Below are 20,150 nucleotides of genomic sequence, written 5' to 3'. Positions count from 1 at the left end.
AAAAAAAAAAAGAGCAGCTTTGCTGGTCTGATAGAGCCTGGTGAGGCCTTTGAGACTATGGCCCCTAGTTATCCTTCAGGCTTCAGGTCTGGAACTGAACTTACTCTGGTGGCTTCCAGCCAAACAATAGACAGGCATATGGGGTGAACATTTACATCAGGTAGATACACTCCTTGGAGATTTGGAGAACAGAGTGGCAGTGTTTGCACAGGGAGATAGCTTGAAGGAGGAAGTGCATGGGAGAAAAGGACACAGGGAAGAAGTAACTACAAGGAGGAAGTAGGAAGAGAACTGTTACATTGTGGGGAACTGCAGTCAACGTCATGAAACAAAATGTGTATGAATTGCTGTATGGAAAATGAATTTGTTCTGTAAACTTTCACCCAAATCATAATAAAATTAGATATATATGTAAAACCAAAAAATCAAACTGACTGCTGTTGAGCTGATTCGACTCATAGCAACCCCTCCTTGGTTTCCAAGGTGCAATCTCTAGGGAAGTAGATTGCCCAATCTTCCTTCTGAGGAGTGGCTGGTGGGTTTGAACTGCTAGCCTTCTGGTCAGCAGTCTCGTCAGCCTTAGGCACTATGCCACCAGAGCTCCCATATTTATGTGTGTGTGTGTGTGTGTATGTGTGTGTGTGTGTATATATATATATATATATATATATACATACATATGTATGTATTTTCCTTCTTCTTTGCATGCCTGCTAATTGTGAATTTTACCTTTTTGAGACAAGATATTTTTGTAATTTTATAAATACTCTTGAATATTTTTCTGGGATGCAGTTAAGTTATTTAGAATATATTTGATTTTTATGGTCTTACTTTTAAGCTTTGTTGAGTGGGTCCAGAGCAGCATTTGGTTTGGAGCGAAATCTTCCCAGCTACTGAGACAAAATTATTCCTAATACTCTACTGATGCCCTATGGATTATGAGGTTTTCTATTGTGGCCAATGGAAACAGGACGTGGTCCTGACCCTGTGTGAGTGCTGAGAATTATTGCCTCTCATCCTTTCAGGTGGTTCTTGCCCTTACTTTGAGTAGTTATGTGATGACATGTACACATCAGTCAGCCAGTACTTAGCTGAAGACTCCAAGGAGACCCTTTCTGAATCTCTACAATCCTTTCTTTGTGCAGCTTTCTCTTCTTTGGTACCCTACTCTGCAAACTCTAACCTTCTTGGTCTCCTCAATCTCCCAGCTGTTTCTCCTCAGCTCAGGGACACCTCAGAGCTTCCCTTTTTTGTGCCATAATTTGGAACCTCTCCAGGGACTGCTCTGGGGGCAGTATCATAGGGCTCACCATGTTTGTTTCCCATCTCTCAGGAATCACTGTCCTTTGTTGGCAGATAGTCAATGTTTTGAAAACTCCTGTTTCATATATTTTGTCTGGATTTTCAGTTGTTTCAGGCACAAGGGTAAATCTGAACTTTATTATTCCATCTTGATCAGCAGTGGACATCTACAATCAATCATTGAATTTAAAATAAATTATGGACCCCAAGAAAAGTGTTCATAGCCTTTGTGAATGGCCAGAAGGGTCCATGGCATGCATATGTGTGGATGCACACATATACACACACACATACACACAAGGTTAAGAACCTCTACTTAACACGTCAGGTATTAGTTGATGTTTTCTGGCTACTCCCTCTTCTGAGCTACACAGATTCTGCCTGGGGTGGATGAGGTAAGGCTGCACTGCTCTTACCCCTCAGAAGCCAGAGGCTGAGGATGGATGAGAACAGGAACTGGTGGTTAGGAGGCTGTTCTCATTACCTAGTGCTGCTCTGACAGGAAAAATACCACCAATGGCACGGCCTTAACAAACAGGAGTTTATTCTTACAATTTGGAGGCTTTAAGTCCAAGTTCAAAGTGCCAGGCTCCAGGGGCTGGGTGAACCACAGAGGCCTAGGCTCCCAGGCCTCTCTGTGCAGTTAGTTAGAAGGAGCTCTGTTTGTGCCCTGCTCCGTGCCTCACCCCCCTGATTGCTTCTCTTTTGCTTCTTGCAAAGGGTTTTGTAAATCATCTGCAGACTATGGGCATATATGTCATAGAGTTTAATTTCACAGCAAACCAGTTAGTAAGCTTTCTTTCTTTCTCTATGCCCCTCCTGGAAACCTCTCTCATCTCCACTGCAGACCCCATCTCATTTTCCCTCCTCCGTAATTAATGCTTAGGAGCTCTGGTGCCATAGTGCGTAAGGCATTTGACTGCTAACTAGAAGGTTGACAGTTCAAACCCACCAGCCACTCCTCAGAAGGAAGACTGGGCAATCTACCTCCATACAGATACTGCCTCGTAAACCCAAGGAGGGGTCGCTATGAGTCAGAATCGACTCCACGCCAGTGAGTTTGGTTTGGTTTATAATTAGCGCTTAAGCTTCCTCAGCCTGGACGTCCTTAACTGGTGAGGAAATCCGCATGCTCCCTAGCAGAGCATGTTTTGGTAACCTCGGTGCAAAGTCAGAACAGGTTAGCGGTCTTGGGCGCCTCTGACTAGCGAGGAGTGGGAGATGGGGGCTGGTTCCCTTTTGGAAACTATTCATTAATCTTGTGTCCCCCACCTCCACTCCCAACCCCCAGTATTTCAACTCTCTCTTTGTTCCCTTTTGGGAGACTGGAACTACCTGGCTTAATCTGTAGAGACAAATGAAATGAACTTATTAGCATTTGTAATCAGGTCTATGGGGGCTAGGACAGAGGATTAATTCTCTAGACATTAGCACTGATGTGTCCCCCAGTGCTGAGGTCAGCCACTACTCCACCAGGAAGCTCATAAACATTTTCTCTGAATCTCCTTTCTCAGGTGGGTTTAAGAATCCTGCCTTAGTAATAACACAGCCAACCGCACATCATAGCCCAACACGAGGGGCTCCAAAATCCAGCCTTGGGTGTGTGTGTGTGTGTGTGTGTGTTTTAATTCAACAAATATATGGGTACCTACCATGTCCCAGTTCCTATATTAGGCACTGAGGACACAGTAGTAAACAAAACCAAACAAACCTCATAGTTGCTTTTTTTAATGGGGGTTTATCATCTAGTTAAGAGACAGAAATTGATCTGTATGTCTACACACACACACACATGTAAAATTATAAGCATATATTTATATGAACACATACATACATATATGTAAAATGTAACAGAGATAAGCTTTGAGTAACAGTAAGAAAACAAAAACTGGGGGGAACTAACCTGGTCAGGGAGCTCCAAGAAGGCTTCTTGAAGAAACGATGACTCCGCTGACATATGAAGGATGAGTAGTCCTGAACTAGGAAGAGGGCAAAAGGTGTTCCAGGTAGAGGAAACAGACTATGCAAAGAGCCTGTGGCCTGAAGAAACCCGTGTGTATGGCAGATTGCATTCTCTGAAGATGGTTGCATCAATATGTCAGACCCCACAGCTTTTCTAATGATGTGACGTTGAGCCTCTTCCATCCAGAGGTGGGGTCCATTGTCTCCTTGAACGGAGGTAAGCATGTGACTACAGCAGAGGTTATGCCACAGGACTTCTCAGGCTAAACCTAAAAAGGTGGTAGCACTGCCACCTGGCCTCCTCATGCTCTGAGGAAGCCACATGGAACAGCCCCAGCTGAAGCCCCACCTGACAAAGCACATCACGCTCCGCTCCAGACGTGTGAGAGAACAAGCCTGCGAGGCACTGCAGCTGATACCAAATGGAGCAGTGATGAGCCGCCCCCACCCAACCCCACCCACATTGCAGGTATGTGAGCAAAATAAATGTCAGATTTGTTAGTAACAGTGGCCATGCATGAACATCCAGGTGGACACGGGATCCTTCCAGAGGAAGTAAGACATTCATTCCAGAGTTGCCGCTGTGTTCAACAACTCCCAAAACCTCATCAGTTGTCATCATTTTTGCTTTTTATTTTATTTATCTGTTTATTTTTTTGGACATATGTCCCAACCTTGTTCACCAGACGTGGCCCTTAAGGCTGTTCCCAGAGCTGGCCCTTTGTCCCTGGAAGAGCAACACTTGGTGGTTACTGAAGAATTTTGAAAGGCAGTAGTGCCGGCCCTCAGGACTACCTCTGCTTTCTCCTTGGCTCTCATATGTGTCGTTTGTGCCTCTTCTTTTGTTCTTATCTGTTCTCTCATCCATGTCACACACTGCCTGTGCTGACCCCACTAGGATCTTTAGTCCTGGGTCTTCAGGGCTGAAGAAGTAGCTGGTCCTTGGGTGGCCTCAAGACTGTGGCCAAAAAAAATCCTCACACTCACAGTGTTCCACCCCTCCCCCTTTCATTACGTAGTAACTGTAACCACAGGATTTCCAGGACCAAGAAAGGTAGTCAAACTAGAGGCATCCTCTATGCCATGCAAAATGCTCCCAGAGTGTCTGACACCGGAGACCACAGAGCATGAGCTACGTCGGATGTATTTATTTATTTATTAATTATTGTAATTTGAGTGAAAGTTTACAGAGCAAATTCACTTTCCATACAACAGTTCACATACACTTTGTCTCATGACATTGACTACAATTTACCCCAATGCAACAGCTCCCCTCCCACTTCCTCCCAATAGTTACCTCTTTCCACTGGATGTTTTAAGTAGAAGTGAGCATGTTTTGGTTTATGATACCTGGGACCCAAAGAAACAGAGCAGGAAGACAAAAAGACACTGGTCCAGTTGTATCACCTCCTAGTTGTGTGATTTTGCACAAGATTCTTAGCTTTTCTGATCCTAGGTTTCCATACCTGTAACAAAAATTAAAAAAAACAAATGCACTGCTTTTGAGTTGATTCCAATTCATAGTGACCTGCATTGGGTTTCTGAGGCGATAAAACTTTACAGAAGTAGATTGCCCAATCTTCCTTCTGCAGAGTGGTTGGTGGGTTTGAACCACCAACCTTTTGGTTAGCAGTTAAATGCCTTAGGCACTACTCCACCAGAGCTTCTTCTGTAAAACAGGGATAATAACTGTACTCATCTCACACTGCTATTGTGAGGCTCCAATGAAATAACACATGTAAAGCATATAGCACAATGCCTGCCACATAGTAAAGCTGCAGAGTGTGCCACATAGTAACCACCAGCGTCATCACCAGCGTCATCATCCCAACCTTTATCTTTTTTAGATTCATATAGTGAGTGTGTCCTATCAGTGCCTTGAAGGTCCTGCATCTGCCGCTTATGAAAGAAAGGGTTAACTCCCTGGAAGCCACCTTCTAGATCCCTATAGAATGCAGCTCTGAGAGCTGGATCAAATAACTTCAGGTTTTCCTTTCCAAGTCAATGGTTAGGGGCTCTTACTGCCCCACCTGCCTTAGAAAGGAATGGGAACCCATTCAAGGAGGAGCCAGGTGGAACTGGATTTTCTTCCCCTGTTGCTTCAGCAGTTTGTCTTATAGTCCTTTGTTCTTCCAAACAAAGCAAGAGGAAAACTTCTCCAGCCTGTAAATACTAGGGCTGCAAACACAGGCTGCAGCAGTGTGCTGAGGTCCTTTCACCAGCTGACAAGGGCACAGAGTCCCGGTGCCTATGCCAGTGCCAGGCTGGGAAAGGCACACAGTAGATGGTGTTGAAGAAATGAATGAAATGAATGAAGCATGGGTGATGAGCAGAGTGAATGCTAGGCTTCTTTTCAGTCCAGACAATTGTTTCATTCCCCAAAGAAGCTGAGCCATGGATCTCTTTTCCTCCTCCTGCCCTCTTTCTTCTACACCAGCATTTCCTCATTTCCTACTAGTGCGAGCAATTGGCATGGAGTCAACTCCGACTCATGACGACCCCATGTGTGTCAGAGCAGAACTGTGATCCACAGGATTTTCAATGACTGATTTTTCAGAAGCAGATTACCAGGCCTTTCTTTGGAGGGACCTCTGGGTCGTCTTGAACCCCCATCCTTGCAGTTAGCAGTTGAGCACATTCATTATTGGCACCACCTAAACCAACTGCCAAAAATAAAGATGACTTGAAGCATTTACTGATGAAGATCAAAGACTACAGCCTTCAATATGGATTACACCTCAACATAAAGAAAACAAAAATCCTTACAACTGGACAGTAACCAACATCATGATAAATGGAGAAAAGCCTGATGTGGTCAAGGATTTCATTTTACTTGGATCCATAATCAATGCCCATGGAAGCAGCAGTAGAGACATGAGATGTTGTACTGCACTGGACAAATATGCTGCAAAAGACCTCTTTAAACGTGTTAAAGATCAAAGACATCACTCTGAAGACTAAGGTGCGCCCGAGTCAAGCCATGGTATGTTCAATCGCCTTACATGCATGTCAGAGCTGGACAATGAATAAGGAAGACCAGAATCGATGCATTTGAATTGTGGTGTTATTGAAGAATAATGAAAATACAATGGACTGACTGAAGAACGAGCAAATCTGTCTGAAAGAAACATAGCCAGAATGCTCCTTGGAAGCGAGAATGGCCAGACTTATCTCACGTACTTTGGTCATGTTCTCAGAAGGAACCATTCCCTGCAGAAGGACATCATGCTCCATAAAGTAGAAGGTCAGGAAAAGGGGAAGACTCTCAACAAGATGGATTGACACAGTGGCTGCAGTGATGGGCTTAAGCATGGCAAATATTGGGAGGTCGGCACAGGACCGGGCAGTGTTTCGTTCTGTCGTATAGAGGGTTGCTATGAGCCAAAGCTGACTCTATGGTACCTAACAACAAAAAACCAATTGCTACTGAGTCATTTCTGACTCACAGCAACCTTGCGTGTTTCAGACTAGAACATTTCTCCATTGTGTTTTCAGATGGCTGTGATCTTTCAGAAGTAGATCGCCAAACTTTACTTCCAAGGTGCCTCCACGTGCAATTGAACAGACAACCTTTTGGTTAATAGCCTTGAGCTTAAGCCACCCAGGGATGACTCCTTTTGCATTGCCTAGATAGGGGGTTTTAAAAATTCTGACATCAATAGCTATTTCCCCTAGGCCTGGAAACACCTATTCAAAGCAAACATTGACAGGCCCCTGTAGGATTATATGAGGGAAAAGTACTGACTCGATCTCAGGGAACGAGACGTGAACATACGTACACAAGACTATTTAATGCATAACTCCATCCCCATCACTGTCTTCGCAGACTTTGGCAAAGGCCAGCGGATGCAGCTTGTGAAGAAGGAAGCCTCCTTTCTTAGTCTGAAGCCTCAGGTGGGTCATTTAAAGGGGATAATCAAGGGCTCGTACATATTACATATTAACTAAATTGTAGACCAAGTCTTTCCACGTCTGTCAAGGACTCATGTCTAGGGCCTGATAGATTAGAATGTCAGGAAAGATTTGCCGTAAAACGCATCAAGTGGTTTGCTCTAGAGCCAGAAGTTTTATTTGCCAGGAACGGAAGAAAAAGGAAAATCTCAGCAGGCAAGCCAGCGAAGACATTGCTTTGGTTCGAGAAAGCTCTGGCTTGAGAAGCCTCCTGGATGTGGAGAACGTCACGGGCTCTGGGAACGTGTTAAGTCACTCCCTCCCCCTCTCCTGGGCAGTTGGTCTAGATGTGAATTGTGCTGTTCTGGATTCGTATGTTAAGGGCTTGAACTTGAACGGTCCCTATCTGCTTCCTTGCAACATCTGAACCATCTCATTGATGCTTAGGGCTAGACGCTCATTGCGTATGGAAGGGTCTTGCCCTCTTTGAATAAAAACTAAAAACAGCCAAATTAAGAAGACTGGTTAACACCTGGCCAGGAAAAATGTTAGCTGTGAATCTTGAATTCACCATCCTTCACATGTTGTCGTGTGCTATATAAAATGATTCTTGAGAGAACTATGTGCTTTGGGGAGCTCTGGTGGTGTACTGCTTAAGGCACGTGACTGCTAACCAGAAGGCTGGTGGTTCAAACCCACCAGCCACTCCTTGGAAGGAAGGTTGGGCAATCTACTTCCATAGTGATACCGCCTCAGAAACCCAAGGAGAGGTTGCTATGAGTCGGGTCCGACTCGAGGGCACATAACAATAACAACAACGGAAAGGAAAACTGAAGTGCAAAAGTGCAAGGGACTTCTTCATGGGGATTAGTCCAGGAACAGGGAGCAGTCACGTGCGCCTCCAGCCCTCATGCTCTTAACTCCTTCATTTTTTCCTGAATCTAAATACAGAAGTATAATTGCATTGTGGCAAAATAAGGTGTAGTGAAAAGACCTTTCCCTTTTTTCACAAGGTGACTGTGACTATAAACATCTGAAAATCAGATGCAGTGAAGCTGAGATAGAGTCCCTGGTTGGTGGAAACAGTTCACCTGCTCAGCTGCTAACCCAAAGGTTGGAGGTGATGAGGCTTCCCAGAGGTGCCTCGGAAGGAAGGCCTGGCCAACAACTTCTGAAAAGAAATCAGCCATTAAAAATCCTCTGGAGCGCAGATTCACTCTGACTCACACGGAGTTACCATGAGTGGGACTGACCAGGCCAGACTGGCTTTAGGTTAGGATGGGGCCCAGGAATCTGCATATTTAATGAGCCCTCCAGCTGTGTCTAAGGCAAGTGTTCCTTTGACCTATTTGGAGAGAGTTGGATATTAAGCTTTTATCCTTTCTGGAAGGATTCAGACCAAATCAAAAGTATTTTGTCTCCTCTCTGTCTGTCTCCGGAGCAACAAGGTCACCTCTGAAGATCAGAGTTTGCTCATTCCTGAGATCTTCCCAGCCATTCACAGGTAATGACTGACTATTCCGAAGCTCTGGGCAAGTCAAACTTCAGTGGTGGTTCACTGTATTGTTCTTCAGGGAGGGACTGAACAAGAGAGGGGCAGCCAGGACACCCTCCATTCAGGGAACTTTCACAAACATCCCCTTAAAAATTCCACCCTGAACCACTGAAATTTCAGACCAAGGATTGAAATATTGAGACTTTTCTTGGGCAAATGCCTGTCTGAATTCTTCTTTACTGTTATGCTGCATATTCGACAGCCAGATGTCTATTTTCAGCAAACAATCATGAACTCTGGGGAGTTTAAAGCCGCTGTATGATATGAGTTACTAATTTACTAGATCAATTTCCAAAGGGTTACGGTGGTCAGTCAGGAGAAATATGACAGCTAAATTCCACTCTGGCCCAAACTGGCATGAAGATAAGCCCCTGGATATTTTCACAGACAGCATTTCTAAGAGCCTGAGAAACTCTGCAATTGCACTCTCACTGATTCCTAAACATCTTCTCCGTTGCCCAGGGAGGATGGCTACTGGCCATCTGCACACTGTTCCAACTCTCCTTTACATCATGGACTCTGTGTTCTCAGTGGTGGTTCTCATGTGTGCAATATGTTCTTAAAGTGGCAGCTAGGGAGCTCTGGTGGCACACTGCCTAAGGCATTTGATTGCTAACTAGAAGGTTGGTGGTTCAAACCCACCAGCTACTCCATGGAAGGAAGATGGGGCAATCTATTTCTGTAAAGATTGACTGCCTCAGAAACCCAATGGGGGTCGCTACGGGTTGGAATTCCCTGGATGGCAGTGAGTTTGGTTTGCTAAAGTGGGAGCTCCAGGCATGGAAGCAGGCTGCTGTCTTTGACAGGGTAGAGCAGCAATTCACAGTCAGGGCTCATATCAGAATCACCTGTGGCGCTTAGAACAATCCAGAAGCCAGAGACCCGCCCTAGACTTATGACTCAGAATCTCCTGGGGTGGAGACTGGGGTGTTTGTTTATTTGTCCTTCTTTTATTTATTTATTTTTAAAGCTTCCTGGGAGCTTCTCTGCCCTGCACCGACTCCACCCACTGGTATGGCTCTTCATAAAGTTCTTGTTCAGGGCTTGTGCATTTCATCGCAACAAGATCTGCGTTTGTGAAGGCCTCTCATGTGCATCCTGGGGGCCTTGCTCATAACACAGCTACTCCTTCAACAACACTGCTGGGTAGATGGTATCATCATTTTATAGATGAGGCAATTAAGCCACAGAAAATTGTGAGGAAATTGCCCGAAGTCAAGCAGATCCGTTTGTCTCCCAACTCATGCTCTTTGTACATGAAGCTCTGTCTTTACTTAACAGGCTCAGAGGTCAGAAAGATGAAGATCTTTGCTCCTTAGAGTAAGTACACTTACTGATAGCGTTCTTCTGAAAATCATCCCACTTTCCTCCCTACTCCTTCTTTGTTTCCCTCAAGTCTCAGCTTAAGTAGCATTTCCTTGAAGGCACTTTCTCTGCGTCCCTAACTCTGGCCACCTTCCCCTTCTATGTAGTCCTGATCCACTCTGTTCTAGACCTTACACTGTTCAGTAATGTCTACGTTTTAGTCTTTGTTCTTTATAAGACTGTATCCTCTCAGAGGGCAGATATCCAGGTTTACCACTGACCAGCTAGCTAGTTACCTGGTTCATAGTAAGTGCTCAATGCATGTTTGTTGAGTGAATGGATGAGTAGACAGATGGAAGGACGGAAGGAAGGAAGGATGGATGGATGGATAGATGGATAAATGGATGAATAGATGGATGAGCAACTGATTGGGGACAATTGATTGTAACTGGCAATGGCAGCAGGGAGCAAAGACGAGGACTGATCCATGGACATGACCAAGAACACTTTGGAACTATTGGAATAGAAGAATCACTGAAAAAGGCTCTGGCATCCTGTAAGTAAAATGGGCAACGATTCAGAGCAAACATAATTTTTGACATAGTTATAAATGACATCTCTCATGTCGCAGGGACATTTAGGTTACAAAAAAATGAATGAATGAATGAATAAACCAAAAAAACCAAATTCACTGCCGTGGAGTCAGATCTGACTCATAGCAACCTCCTTGGGTTCCCGAGGCGGTATCACTACGGAAGTAGATTACCCAACCTTCCTTCTGAGGAGTGGCTGGTGGGTTTGAGCCACTGGCCTTCTGATTAGTAGTCAAATGCCTTAGGCACTATGCTACCAGAGCTCCTGAATGAATAAATGAGTGAGTGATTTTACTCATCTACTACTATTCTAACGCAATAGCAGTAACAATGCCACCCTGGGTTCTATACCATCTTTTTCCCTCCAAAGAGGTTAAATCACTCAGCAGAGGACAGAGTGTGTTACTTCCCATTTCAAAGAACTGTCTCAACTCTCTGGTTATTCCAAGTGTCTGAAAAGAAAGAGGAGGAAGGGAGAATAAAGAGCATCTGTATGGCAAAGTAGGAAGCTCCCCCACCCTATTGCTCCACAGTGGCTCCCATGAAGAGAAAAGGTTTTGAAATAATGGCAGGTCGTCAAGAGTAACAAAGGACATCTTAGAAAACAATAACAGCATATTACAGCAAGGAAAGCAGCCTGCATGCAGAGGAAGGGACTGTAAAGACCTCTGGAGAGCTGAGACAAGACGGAAGCTCCTTGGAGTTACTGCTCTAGGACCTGGGTGATCTGTGTCAAAAGAAAAGCCTACTGATATTATGGGCGGGTCTTCAAGAGCAATAAAAGGCAGACTCAGAAACAAAATGCAAAACACTCTCAGACACACACACCCCTCACCGTCATCTCCATCTCACTCTCCCCCACCCCCATACCGCATGGTAGGGAGTCCATGTAAGATTACATCCACTCGGAACATTATAGTGAAGACCAGGCCCCCCAAAGCAGAACATTTTTTCCTCATTATCACCTCATTAAGATGCCCCTAAGGCCCTCGCTCTTTATATGATGATATCATCCAAGGCACAGGATGCCTGCGATGAAGCATGACTGATATTTAAGACCAACAACTCTGAGAGCATTTGACTGCTTTTGTGTTTATTCAGAATGGCACTTTTACGCGAGGCCATAAAGTGGTGAATTTCCTATGTAGAGCCTGGGAGTCTGGGTGTTGGGGCAGGTGGTGTGTGGAGACCCAGGGCAGCACAGGGGAGAGCTGGCCCCTCTCTGAGAGTGTAGGGACCAGAGCAAACCAGGAGGCTCCATACAACTTCTGTGTAAATTGCTGAGCTCAGGGTGCCAGGTCCCATAGCCACCTCTGAGAAAATGGGAAGGAGGAGGAAGTGATGTAAACGAGGAAAAAAATATCAGATAAAAGCAAATTGTCTTTAACAAATATGAGTCATCCACCTTTCAACCAGCTAGTTCTGAGACAAGGAAGCCGTTGTTACTTGAATCTAACCTTTGAGATTCCAAATACTGGGATACTTAGGAGATGGGATTTTATGTGATAGTGGAAAAATTCCCATTGACATATGTATACCCTGTACACAAACCCCCCCCAATTTTGGGCATAACTTCAAACTCATCTGCCATTTTGTTCTTTGGAAGGGAGGAAGACAAACAGTTCTGGGTCCAGGTTGGAGTGGGTCTATTGCTACCAACTAGCCCATTTTTGGATGTGGGCAGTTAGCCATTCCTTAAACTTATGAGCACTGCTGGAGAAATGCAGCTTCAATCTCTCATCCAACCAGACCGAAGTGCCTACATTTTCTTACTAGAAATCTCAGTGTTGTCACTGAAGAAAGGAAGAAAAAGAGAAGTGTAGAAGGGAAAGGAGAAACGAGGCAGGGCAGAAAGAAAGGATGCCAACTGCCTCTGAAGGAGAGACACCTACTGCTTCTAGATTTTTCCATCTTATAGCCAGGATTCAAAACTCAACATGACCACATACCGCCTTCCCTGCCCTCCAAAGGCAGTGGCAGAGTATCTCAATCCTGAATGGTGGACAGTTTGAAAGGAGGGGTTAGAGTAGGCTTTGTAGACAGGACTGAAAAAGGAAAAGGCTTCTGAAAGCCCCAGAAAACCTCAAATCCTGCCCAGCTCCCCAACACTCTTCTAAGCTGTCCCCCAGGGGAACCAGGCAAGCCAAACAGAAAATAACAGCTCAGTGACCTGAGTCAGGTGCCAATTTTCAACTCAGTCCTTTTCTTGCTTCTCAAATTGCAGCATTTAATGAGGTAAAACATCAGATTACGGAGAAATTTTTTTTTTTTTTTTAATGAGAATTCAGGGAACTTTCTGGGTTAGCTGAGAAGTATGAAAGTATTTAACCTTCATTCAGCAGACTGCCCTTTATTAACATTTCCCCATCTACTGTTGCTCACAAAACTTCACTTTCTCAAACAAGTTCACCATTTGGTGTTTGGAGCTGGTTATAACCAGACGGTTCATGTCACCATTGCAGCGTACAAAACAGCCTGGAGCTTGATTTAAGGACTAGAGGCTTCTCAGGGTGAACGCCTGCGGGAAGGGAGCAGAGCCAAATGTTGCTGTCTGGGCAAACACTGCTCAGGGAGCAGGGGGTCCTGAGGGGGAGAAGCCCTCCCTGCTGCTAGTGCTCAGCTTGGAAGATGTGTGCATGGACACCCACTCACAGGGAAGGGCGACCCAGGATGTCTTCCATCAATCCCACTGATTCTTTCTGCCTTTTTCTGCCTTTTTCTGAGGTCAACTCTCTGTTGTGCTCTCTGTCCAAGGGGCACATGACATTGATAAAATGGGTGGAATCAGAAACGGTAAGGAACCTTCAGAAATACACTGCTGTGTGTTCCTCTGGGTGAGCTACAGAAGGACAGAAAGCAGAAAAGTGTATTCCCTAAAAGCACAGACTATTAGAACCAGGAGAGACCTGAGAGTCATCTGTAGTGGACATCTATTACCCCTGCCCTCCCAGCATCTCAGTTTGGTCACAACACCCTGATTTTTCTTTAGGAAATCAACACTCTCATACCCTTAGATCACGTGGTTTCATGGGGCTGAAGTGCCGCTGGCACCAGTGGGTAGACATATGACCCAGGCTTGGCCAATGGGCATCTTCTATCCCTTCACCCTAGTAATTCGTTTAGGATGGACACATGACTCCCCTCAGTCCAATGAGAATTCTTTTTCTGGCACTGTTTGGCCGGAGAAGGTCTATTTCTGATGGAATGGTCTACTTCTGATGGAATAGTTGGCTGTAAGGATGATATCAGGCTGGAGTTTCTGGAGCCACCACAAGCAGTGAACGTGATTGAGAGTGAAAGAGTGAAGAAGAGGCCAAACCAGAGGATCTTTGCTTGAGCCCTGGGATCCAGTCGTATCTGAAGTCCACTTTCACTCTGGACTTTTCTGTTCTGTGAGCCCGTTAATCCTGGTTGTGGCTTAAGCCTGTTTTGAGTTCATTTCCTTTCATTTTCAACCAAAAAACTCATGTCTAATACATTACCCAGTCCTTTCATTCTACAAACCAAAAGCAAGGAACTACTTGCCCAAAATTTCACAGGGACAGAACTGGACTAGAATCTAAGCCTTTTGATGTCCAGTCTAGAGCATTTTCTAAGAGCCTTTTACACTTATTCTTCCTGTTTGAGGGAGCATGTTTTTGTTGTTGTGTGCAATAGAGTTGATTCTGACTCATAGCTACCCTACAGGGCAGTGTAGTATCACTTCATCAGGTTTTCTAAGCTGTAACCTTAAAGGAGCAGGTTGTCAACTCTTTTCTCCCAGAGAGCCACTGGTGGGTTCAAACCACCGACCTCTGGATTAGCAGCTGATTGCTAACCACTGCACCACTAGGGCTTTGAGGGAGCACAGTGTCCATTATTCTATGTTTGTTGGAAACAACATTAACATAGAGTAACCATGTTGTATTAGATTTTGATTGCACGGCCCTCATGATGGGGACACAAGAGCTGGTTCATGCATATCTGACTGTTTCAGGCAGTTAGGACCACTGCACTGATCCACACTTCACAAGAGATCCAACCAAGCAGGGCTCAGACACCTCCACCCCTCAACGTTTTTTTGGAAAAGAAAAGTAGATAGAGAGTGTTGCCAAACACCTTGATACACAGGTCTGAGGTTTGCCCAAACACATAGCTGTGCAAGCTATTAAAATATTGAAATATGTCTGTCATGGTGGCCAAGAGCCATTGCCCTGGACTCCTACTGCACCTATCTTTCAACCTTCACCTGTTACTCTATGAGGTAGTTGTTGTTGTTACATGCCATCGAGTCAGACCCGACTCATAGAGACCCCTCCTTGGGTTTCCAAGGCAGTATCACTACGGAAGTAGATTGCCCAACCTTCCTTCCGAGGAGTGGCTGGTGGTTAGCAGTCAAGTGCCTTAGGCACTACGCTACCAGAGTTCCTCTATAAGGTAAACACTTCTATTATATTGTATGCTACATTTGAGGCTGTACAACACAGTGTTTGTAGCATTAAAAAAAGAAAAAAACCAAACTCACTGCCGTCAAGTCAATTCTGATTTATAGTGACTCCCTCCTCGGGTTTCTGAGGCAGTATCTCCATGGAAGTAGATTGCCAGTCTTCCTTCCAAGGAGTGGCTGGGGGGTTTGAACCACCAGCCTTGTGGTTAGCAGTCAAATGCCATAGGCTTTGGAATTAGCTTGCCCTGGGGTCAAATCCTGACCCTGCTCTTTGTAAGCTCTGTGACTATGTTTCCTCTTTTGTAAAATGATAATATCACTAGTTACTATCACTTAGGGTTTTGTGCAGATTAACTGAGATAAATCATAGGAAGAGGGTCGCCAGATTTAGTTTAAAAAAGGTAGGATGCCCAGTTAAATTTGAATTTTCGATAGACAATGATAGTTCTTTTTTTAGTGTAAGTATTCCTGTAGTGCATTTGACTACTAACCAGAAGGCTGGTGGTTCAAACCCACCAGCCACTCCTTAGAAGGAAGATTGGGAAATCTACTTCTATAGTGATACTGCCTTGGAAACCTAAGGAGGGGTCACTATGAGTTGATCTGACTCAACGGCATTTTTTTTTTTTTTTTGATGCAATATTTAAGAAGTCCTGGTGGCACCATGGTTAAAGTGCTTGGCTGCTAACCACAAGGTTGGGGTTCGAACTCACCAGTGGCTCCATGGGAGAAAGATGTGGCAATCTGCTCTCATAAAGATTACAGTCTAGGAAACCCTGTGGGGCAGTTCTACTGTGTCCTGTAGGATTGCTTTATGAGTCAGAATCGACCCGACAACACACAACAAAACAATGCAATATTTGGGACATACTTAATTGAAAAACTACTAATTTCTTGTCTGAAATTCAAATTTAACAGAGTGGCTTGCATTTCACCTGCAACGGTACATAGGAACTCTACCTCGCACAGTGCCTGACCATCAGGAGTATCAAGAAATGATAGGTGTTCCTATTGGAAATTGAGCTCTGAATGAAGGTTTGGTGGATATGAAGGGTATGAGACATAAAGTTAGGATTGGGACAGCCTCAGTCACCACATGGGTCTTAGACCTCTAAGCTGCTTCTGATGATAAGAAGCCTAGAATATAGCCTCAGGCTGAGTGAGACATGACAGTAAAGCCCTTTGGCCTTCATCCTAGTGCCCCCTCCCACCAGGGTTTACAACACCCACCTAATCCTGGTGTCCTGTTTATTCCCAGGGCCTCTGGAGCTGCCCCGAAGGACTGTAGGCCAGGTCTGCCCAGCCCTCCTACCTCACCTTCTCCACCTCCAGCTCTCCTGAGCCCCTGGCTGCCAGTGTTGGCCGCCATGTTCGTACTCTCCAGTGGCTTCCTGGCCTGGGAGGACAACGTATACCCAAGCCTTGGAGCATGCTGTGTACCCTCTGGATGTACCGGGAACATTCTGACATGGTCACACGGTGCAGGAGAGAAAGGGAAAAAAAACACAACAATAACAATAACAAAACAACCCCAGCTCTCCATGAGGAGGAGCAAGAGGGAAGGAAGAAATAAAAAAAACACCTGAAATGATACTGGATGTAAAGGCCAACCCAACAGGAAGGAGCCAAGGGCCCACTGGAGCCCAAAGTCACCCTGCAATAATGCTGCCAGAGCCTACCTGAGAGTTGTTCATCCGAGACTCCAGCACATTCCAGGCCTTCACTTCCTGGACCCAACAGCCCTTTACTGTTACTACTCTTTACAGGGACCCAACTCACAAGACCTTCCTGGTAAGCACAGGCTGCCTGCAACTATGCAGACAGGCTGTTAACCACTTGCTGCCTCAGTTTCTTAATTGGCTAAATTGCTGTAACACTACAGTACTACTCACTCATTACATTCACAGCTTTCTTTCAGTTTTGGTTAGTAGCATGGTAGTTTAAAAAAAATGAGCTTTTCAGATAGGTCAAAGTTTGAATTTTGGCTTTGCCACTTAGGAACTTTGTGCTTTGGGGGAAGTTGGTTAACCCCTTTACGCCTCAGTTTCCTTCGCTGTACAAAGGGCCTGCTTACCCCTCCTGCCTTTGGATCATTGTAAGGAACCAGCCAACAGATTCAGGCTGGCTGCCTTCTGAGCTTCCTGCAGATGGTGTATCCGAGTGTGGTCTTGCCCCTGGTAAGCACTCAATCAGCTCTTAGGACTGAGCACTCTCAGTGTGCCCAGAGCTAAGGAGAAACAGAATCGGCTGACAATGTCCTGTGCCTCAAGGACTTTATAATCTGGTTGTGAAGACAGGCTATTAAATCATTAGGGAAAAGACATAAATACTTTCCTATAATTAAACTGTAGACTGGGTGGTTCTGAATGTAAATGCTGTGGCCTGCACGTTGGTGGAGGGAGAGAGGGTAGTTAGTGAAGACAGTACTTGACGTGAGGTAGTGCTGGGCACTAGGACAAGATGGGGCAGGGGGATCAGCTGACTAGATGAACTTAAAGATGTTGCTTGACTAGTGGTCCATGGGGTCTAGAAAGTGAGGTACTCTTTCATCAACAAAAATAAAATAACTTATCTTAAAAAGTGAGGTACTCTTGCTCTACCCCTTAGATCAGCGTTGTTTAAAAGATCCCAAACCATATCATATGCTCATAGTAGCCATTCCTCCCTACCCACCAAGAACATTCCATTTAATCACTGAAAGAGCGGCAAAACCCCCACAGCCTCCTGAAAATGTATCAGAGGAGAACTTTCTCTGTCTCCATCCATGAGTACATATTTCATGGGTGTATTCACACAGGTGCCCCCAAGCTCTTCTCTCTTCAGCATTTGTTTGTTTTCTGAGCCCATGGTCCCCCTGGGTTACATTCTGTGAGGGTTACAAAGAAAGAGCAGACAGGCCGTGAGTCTAACCAAAGGAGGTAACACTATTGATGTTTGTCTTGGTTTCCCTCTGTATTATATGGCAAGTCCTGGCTGTGATTAAATCATTTCTTGGAGCACTCAAGAGGACTAAACAACCAGTTGTTATTTGAGTGGATTACGACTCATAGCTACATAAGGTTTTCAATGACTGATTTTTGGGAAGTAGTTCACCAGGACTTTCTTCCAAGGGGTCTCTGGGGATACTCAAAACGGTCAAACTTTGGGTTAGCAGCCAAACACATGAACCGTTTGTACCACCCAAAGACTCCACTCAAGAGGATGCTTTATTGTGGTAAAAATACATGTAACAAAACAATTGCCAATTCAACACTTTTTGAATACATTGTTCACTGACAGTAATTATGTTCACCACGTTGTGTAACCATCACCACTGTCTGTTTCCAAATTATGCCACCATGATTAATAGAAACTCAGGGGCCCCTACACAAAACTACCCCCCTCCCACCTTTCACCCCTGGAAACCACAAATAAACTTTGGTCTCTATACATTTACCTATTTCATATGAGTGGGATCATACAATATTTGTCCTTTTGTGACTGACTTTCACAATGTTTTCAAGATTTATTCATGTTGTAGCATGTATCTGGACAACATTTCTTTGTGGTTGAATAGTATTCCATTGTATGCACAACATTTTGTTTCTCCATTCATCCATTGACAGATACTTGGGTTGTGTCCATCTTTTGGCTATTGTGAATACTGCTGCAATGAACACCGATGTACTGGTTTCTGTTGCATTCCTCTTTTCAATTCTTTCAGGTATATACCTAGGATTGGAATTACTCCTTCCTATGGTGGTTCTATGTTCAACTTTTTGAGGAACTGCCAAACTGTTTTCTGCAGCAGCTGTGCCATTTGGCATTCCCACTGGCAATGGATGATGGTTCAGATATTTTTACAATGATTGGAATAACCCCGTATAGATCACATTGAGTTTCTTTCCTGTGTATCATTTCTGGTGAGTCTGCTAAAGACCCAATGAGAAAGGTGAGGTGGTATTACTGTAATTCCCATTTACCAGCTGGGAAACTGAGTTCCAGAGAAGGGAAGTGACCTATCCTGGGTCACTTAGCTGGAACTGGAACTTGTATCTCTTCACTGTAAATACCCTCTAGGTAATCATTATGAAGCCTGCTACGTATGTCCTTGAAGGCAGGACCTATAAATACACTACTCCATCTCTCTCGCCTTACCTCCATTTTAGACAGTGATGTGCTGGTAAATGTTTAACAATTGGCTCTCTGAGGAAACAAAAACCAAAAAAACCCTGATTTGCGGTGATTGCCAATTTCCATAGTGTAAATACTCCCACCCTGGCAAATTTCAAGCTACCAACGTTACATCAACTGCTTGCAAAATACCTGAAAATTTAATAATCAACTCTTGCAAGTCAGTATAAGCTGGTTCCAGCACATCCCTGCTTGCAGAGTACCTTACATACACTAGGAGCTCAGAGACAGTTGATAAATTCAGCGGTTACAATGTTCTTTCAGCCCTCTAAATTAAAGTACGCCATAGGTGGAGGAAGCTAAGGCAGTTTCCTCTGAAGAACAGTGTGGTAGTTAAGTGTGTCAGCTTGGCTGGGCCGTGGTTTTGAGTGCCTTGGCAGCTGGATGTGGTTATTTCCCATGGTGACACTGGGGGTGGTACAATCAACTTCGTGGTGGAAACTGCTGTGAACAGCTAGTTAGTTGACTTTGGGGTATGGTCTGCCTTCAGTATATATGGAGAAGCTGTGAGAAAGGTCTCTAGCTTTCTGGCTCATTTGGGTCCTGCATTTGGCCGAGTCTTCAACTCCATTTCCTGGATTCAAACCAGTGGCCTGCTGTGTTGCCTACTGATCTTGGGATTGTGCCTTTTTACCCGCCAATCTTGGGTTTGTCAGCCTCAGCAGCCAGCAGCTGCCTGAGTTAGGAGACGCCTCCAGCTCCAGTGGGCCTGGACAAGAGGCAGAGCTGAAGCCCAATGTTGAGGGGTCTTCACCCAGCCTCTAGAGCTGGCATTTTGAATTTGGACTTCTAACCTCCTAAACTGTAAGAGAACCAATTCCTGTTTGTTAAGCCATCCACTTGTGCTGTTCCTGTTATAGCAGCACCAGGGAACCAAGACAGCATCTTATTTATCTGGTGCTATTATAACAGAGGGAGCTCTGGTAGCATAATGCCTAAGGCA

The sequence above is a fragment of the Orycteropus afer genome, unplaced genomic scaffold, assembly GCF_000298275.1.
Source record: "Orycteropus afer afer isolate SDZICR_OR568_19922 unplaced genomic scaffold, OryAfe1.0 scaffold00082, whole genome shotgun sequence".
NCBI classification, from domain to species: domain Eukaryota; kingdom Metazoa; phylum Chordata; class Mammalia; order Tubulidentata; family Orycteropodidae; genus Orycteropus; species Orycteropus afer.
The sequence above is the reverse complement of the archived record's forward strand: the minus strand, read 5'-3'. Positions refer to the sequence as shown.